Source organism: Cupressus sempervirens, chromosome 7, assembly GCF_028749045.1.
Source record: "Cupressus sempervirens isolate cs-2001-9-10 chromosome 7, ASM2874904v1, whole genome shotgun sequence".
Lineage (NCBI taxonomy): Eukaryota > Viridiplantae > Streptophyta > Pinopsida > Cupressales > Cupressaceae > Cupressus > Cupressus sempervirens.
This window is the reverse complement of record NC_143124.1, coordinates 711,369,292-711,375,291: the sequence shown is the minus strand read 5'-3', so window position 1 is coordinate 711,375,291 and position 6,000 is coordinate 711,369,292.

The following is a 6,000-nucleotide window of genomic DNA, read 5'->3' as shown; positions in this document are numbered from 1 at the left end:
TAAGATGCTTCCCAAGGTGATTGAATTTTCATAGGACCACACACATTTGAATGCGCTAGTTCACGAATATTTCTTTTATTTTCATTGGGTTTTATTGGATATTCATATCTATGTTATTTACTTACTGAACAACCATCACAATTGATTTGCTCATACTTAAATATTGGAATACCTTGCCCCATCTCTTTTCTTTTTAGAGAAATGAGATCTTTTAAATTTAAATGACCATACCTCTTATGTCATAACTCTTCAATAGATACACATGTAGCAGTCATTTCATGATGACTTTCAATTTTGACATCAAATTTATACAAACCTTGTAATGTCCCCACTTAGGCTTCACCTTTACTTCACTCTTTTGGAACATTTCCCTTTATAAAAAAATTTAAAATTCTTTTAGGATCCCCTTTGTTATCTATTTCTGTTGCTCACGTATCCTTTCTTTTATTTTAATGTTTAATGCATTCATGCCTTTGAATTCTTCGTGTAAAATTAAAAATATGGTGAGTGGTGGTTTTTATTTTAGATATTTTTTTCAATCTTTAATAACCAATCTCCATGTTGATCTCCAATCTAAATTTGGCAGTTTAATAATACATGGCCTATGTTTGGCCTTTTATTCAATGGTCTTCCTTCTATTTCATGTCATTTGATAGTTGTGTTTTTATACATGTTGCTCAGAGTGGGCCAATAGTCACATCCCTTAGGTTGTGTTATAGTTATGTTATAATATATATTATCTCATATATTGTTATTATTATTATATGTTATTTAAATATATTACATTATTTACTTTTATATTTATATATCCATATTGTATTATCATTTTATATTAATTATGGTATCATATTTATTAATATATAGAATATTATATCAATTAATTTATTAATCAATTTATTATCATTAGTTATTAATAGTATTTATATTCAAATGTGATAATACTTAAATATATTATTATCTTATTGGTTTATAATGTAATTATAATATTTATTTGTTCTTATATCTTGATATTATTATTTTATTATTAAATTATATGTCAAAAATAGGGATATCACAGTCCTCCCTTCTTGAATTTGCTTGTCCTCAGGCAAAATCATTCATACACAAGTTTCTTCATAGACACAAAACATATTTTCATACAAAAGGCCTAGAAAATTTAGGAAATATACATCTTTAATGAGTGAAAACACGAAGCAGACACGAAGTAGTCACATGAATGCATGAAAATACGAAGCATACACGATGCAAACACATCATATGTTCTTTACTAATTTTATAATTTGTTTCTCACAATGAAGTAAAGGAAATGATATACAAAATATACTTCCCTAGTGCATTTAATTGATCATGAATCCTGCAAGAACAAGTAATCATTAGAATGCATATGTATATAATATCTTTGAAGAAAAGATGAGTCATGATAAATTAGTTCTAAACCAATATCCAACCAAGCCCAAAGCGAAACTTTGGCCCTCTTGGCCTCAATGGAAGACATTAGTCATCCAATGAGGTGGTCTACTTGGCAGATTCTTAACTGAATTAAGTTGAAATGATGTCAATTTTTTCTTAATTTGACCAATCTAAGCCCAAGAGCAAAACTTTGGCCCTCTTAGCCTTAACGATAGCATTTTGGCATCCATCAAGGTGATTTACTTAGATGAAAATTTTTCCTACCTAAGCCCAAGAGCGAAACTTTGGCCCTCTTCGCCTTGACAGTAGCACCTTAGCATCCATCAAGCTGGTCTACTTAGGAGGTAATCTGATTCACTTATTATTATAATATTTGTTATTACATATATATGTATTCTACTAAAATTGTAGCTCATCTAGTTCTTGTTGGTCCTTCGCATTTTCATTACTCTCTTGATTATATTTAGGTCTCTTGTTCATCTTTTTTTTTACTTCCTCGTCGAGTGTTGTGTCCATTTTTCGAACTTGGCTTCTCTTTCCACATATGTGTCCTGGTTCCCAACTTTCTTTGCAATGAAAGCATAATTTTTTTCTTTTTAGTTTGTCAAGATAACTTTTGAGCTCTCTTCTACATTTATGGCCACGTTCCCATGGTTCCTTGCAATGGTAACATAACTCATTTTTCTAAAATTCCTTGGAGTGCTTTCTTTCTTTTTCATAATGCCTAGAATGTGTGCTTGGTACATGGTTCTTGGACCTATCCCTTGTCGGTTGTGTATCAAATTTTAATGCCTTCTAGATTGCATCTTCTAAATTTTTTGGTTCATGCGCTCCTACTGTGCTCTTGATTGACTCCTTCAACCCATCTATAAATAAATGAGTCTCTTTTGTGATATTTCAAGTACCATAGCTGACAACTTTTCAAATTCCCTAGAGAATTCCATTACTGATCCTTCCTATCTAAGTTGAGTTAATCTTTTGAAGTACCATTCTAGGACTAATCAATCAAATCACTTTATGATTTTTTGGGTGAATTCATCATAACTCTTAATTTTTTTATGTCCCTAGTCGTTAAGGCCATGTTTCCACCAATCTTGTGCTACTCCTCTTAAATGAAGTACAACAAATTGAATAGCACATTTTTCTATCATAGGATTTAAGGAGAGATATGTGTCCAATAGTTGTACCCATGAGTGTGCTATAGTTTTTTTTGATCCATCAAATTTTGGGAGGCTCACTTTATTTATCTCCTCTCTCAGTCCTTTCTCTTGTTGTATTTGTCTCTTTCTATTAGATAGTGACTTCATCCAAGCATCACAATAGTCTTTAAATGGTATCTCCCTTCTAAGTTTAGGATCAATTCAAGAGTACTCATTTACAATGTCATTTATATTATTTACTTCATTTACCCCGTCCTTATCTTCTTGTTCTTCTCCAAGTAGGAAGGGGGGTCTTGTGGGTCTATGCTCTGATTCCAGTATATGTAGCTGATTATCATCTTCAGATTGGTGAGAGTTTGTATCTCTCCCATTTTTGTTTATATTATGAAGGGCTTCCAAGAGGAGCCAATTCGTTTCACTTTGCTTGGTTATAGCTTGATCATTTCTTTCTGTTTATTCCATGAGTGCTTGAATAGTTTGGTTCGTCTCTTCCATGAAAGCTTTTAATTCATTACTTATTTGATTGTTCATTTTGGTGGACTATTTCCTTCCTTCCCTTTCTAATGCTCTCTGATCCTTCTGGCATTTTTGCATTAATTATTTTCCACAAGCTGGCAAGAAAGATGCTCTGATACCTCTTGTAATGTCCCCACTTAGGCTTCACCTTTATTTCACTCTTTTAGAAGGCTCCCTTTTATAAAAAAATTTAAAATTCTTTTAGGATCCCCTTTGTTATCTATTTTTGTTTCTCATGTATCCTTTCTTTTTTTTTAATGTTTAATGCATTCATGCCTTTGAATTCTCCATGTAAAATTAAGAATATGGTGGGTGGTGGTGGTTTGTATTTTAGATTTTTTTTAGTCTTTAACAACCAATCTCCACGTTGATCTCCAATCTAAATTTGGCGGTTTAATAATACATGGCCTATGTTTGGCCTTCTATTCAATGGTCTTCCTTCTATTTCATGTCATTCGATAGTTGTGCTTTTATACATGTTGCTCGAACTAGGCCAATAGTCACGTCCCTTAGGTTATGTTATTTTATATATATATATATATATATATATATATATATATATATATATATATATATTGTTTTTATTATTATATGTTATTTAAATATAATACAATATTTACTTTCATATTTATGTATCCATATTGTATTATCATTTTATATTAATTATTGTACCATATTTATTAATATATAGAATATTATATCGATTAATTTATTATCATTAGTTATTAATAGTATTTATATTCAAATGTGATAATATTTAAATATATTATCATCTTATTGGTTTATAATGTAATTATAATATTTATTTATTCTTATATCTTGATATTATTATTTTATTATTAAATTATATGTCAAAAATAGGGATATCACAAACCTCCTGTCATGATTCCTTCATCAATCATATTATTGTGACTTTTTCATATGTTTAACTTGGCAACTTGTCTTCAAGAATTCAAATTTTAGACCCTAATCAACAATTGTTGAGACAGAAATCAAATTCTTTTTAATTCTTGGGACATACATAATATTAGAAAGTTGTTTTACATGATAATTAGGCAGTTGTACACTTATATCACCACATCCTTTTACATCATATAACCTATTATCTCCTAAATAGATCTTTCTACCATCAGCTAAAAGAACATAATAAAAAATAAACCATTTTAAATCATGAAGGTCATCACTTATTGTATCCTCACTATTCACAAAATTACCCTCATATTTGTTGTATTTGGACTGACTATTTTTCTTTTTGTAACATTCATATGCATAATGACCAAGTTTTCCACAATAATTATGATTTCTATTCTTTTTACATTTGATTTGTATGATGCTTCATCATGATACATTTTTTCTTCTTTGTTCCTTTGGTTGTCAAATTTAGCCCATCCTTGTTCTTTGACTTTTGTTTTCATTTATATGACTTCTTGTCTTTCACCGTCAAAGTTGACTCTACATTTTGAAATCTATTAACTACATTCTTCTTTCTCTCTTCTTCTTGTAGAAGGATACCTACCAAATTCTCAAAAGAAGGTGTATTTTCCCTTACAGCCAAATTAGTAATGAAAACTTGTTAGTCACTAACCATTCCATTCAAATTAAGTATTACTAGATCATTACTAGATAGTTGTTCACCAACATCAACTAACTTACCCCTCAATTCCTTAAATCTTGATCAAATTTACTAACACTTCCATTTACTTCCATTTTGATAGATAATAATTTTCTCTTTAAAACAAAATTCTATTTGAGCTTGTAATCTCATACAAACCTTTCAAAATTGACCATGTACCATTAGAAATTGTAAATGTCTCTTATATGAGGGATAACTGAATCTTTTACTAACATATGCAAGAGAATCTTAGCTTTTGATTCTCTTTTCTCCTAGTCTTGGACAGCAGCTGGTGGTGTTGTAGGTTTGGACTCTTTGTCATTAACAATGGCCCAAACATTATGCCCCTCCATTAGAGTATGCATCTTGAAATACCAATCAACATAATTGACACCATCTAACTTATTTTATTCAGTTAGATAAGAATCTATAAGATTGGCAATCACCAAAAAAAAAAAAAAAAAAAAAAACTAAAGAGAAATTTTTACCAAAAAAATAATTACAATTGAGAGTATTGTCACAATGAGTATTGTTCCCAAATAACACCAATGATATCAACACACTAGCTGATATAATTTACAATAGTGACCAACACACTAGCTGATATAATTTGTAGTGGTGACCTCTATCACACAACTCCTCCTTTTGCAAGCATATTGCATCTTCAACACTCCAAAGGAGTTTGAAAACACCACTGGATGAATCTAAGACTTGGCTATGATACCATATTAAAAACAGAACTACAATACGCAAGAAAAAATAGATAAAGAAAAGAAGAACTAGTAGCTTAATTTTATTGAACAATAGAAGTCTATTTATAAAATAGAATGATTAACCAGCATACCTAGAAGATTGCTAAGAAGATTGACAACAAACTAAAAAAGTTTAAAACACTAAGAGGATTTGACAAGTAGACTCATTTTGACAACTAACTTGATCTGAGAGATAGATCTACAATTAGTTATTTGATCAAACTAAAACTCTATGATACAACTAAACTCTCATTGCCAGCAACTCGGAGATAAATTGTCACATGTGCAACATTGGTTATTCACTACTCTAACAGTCTAACCATTGTGAGCTAACTAACAATGTCCCACAATTTATTAACTCTCCTAAAAATAGGAATTGTGTCAAAAACCCCTAAGTAGATCCAAAAAGTCTCTTGGTGTGTTTCAATCAACTTTTAGTTCATTATAAATAATAAATGCTCCTAAAATCTAGGAGCCTATCTCAAAGTAGTCAAACTGACTCACTAACCCTTAATATGCTAAGTGACCAGCCTAAATAGAGGTCAATACA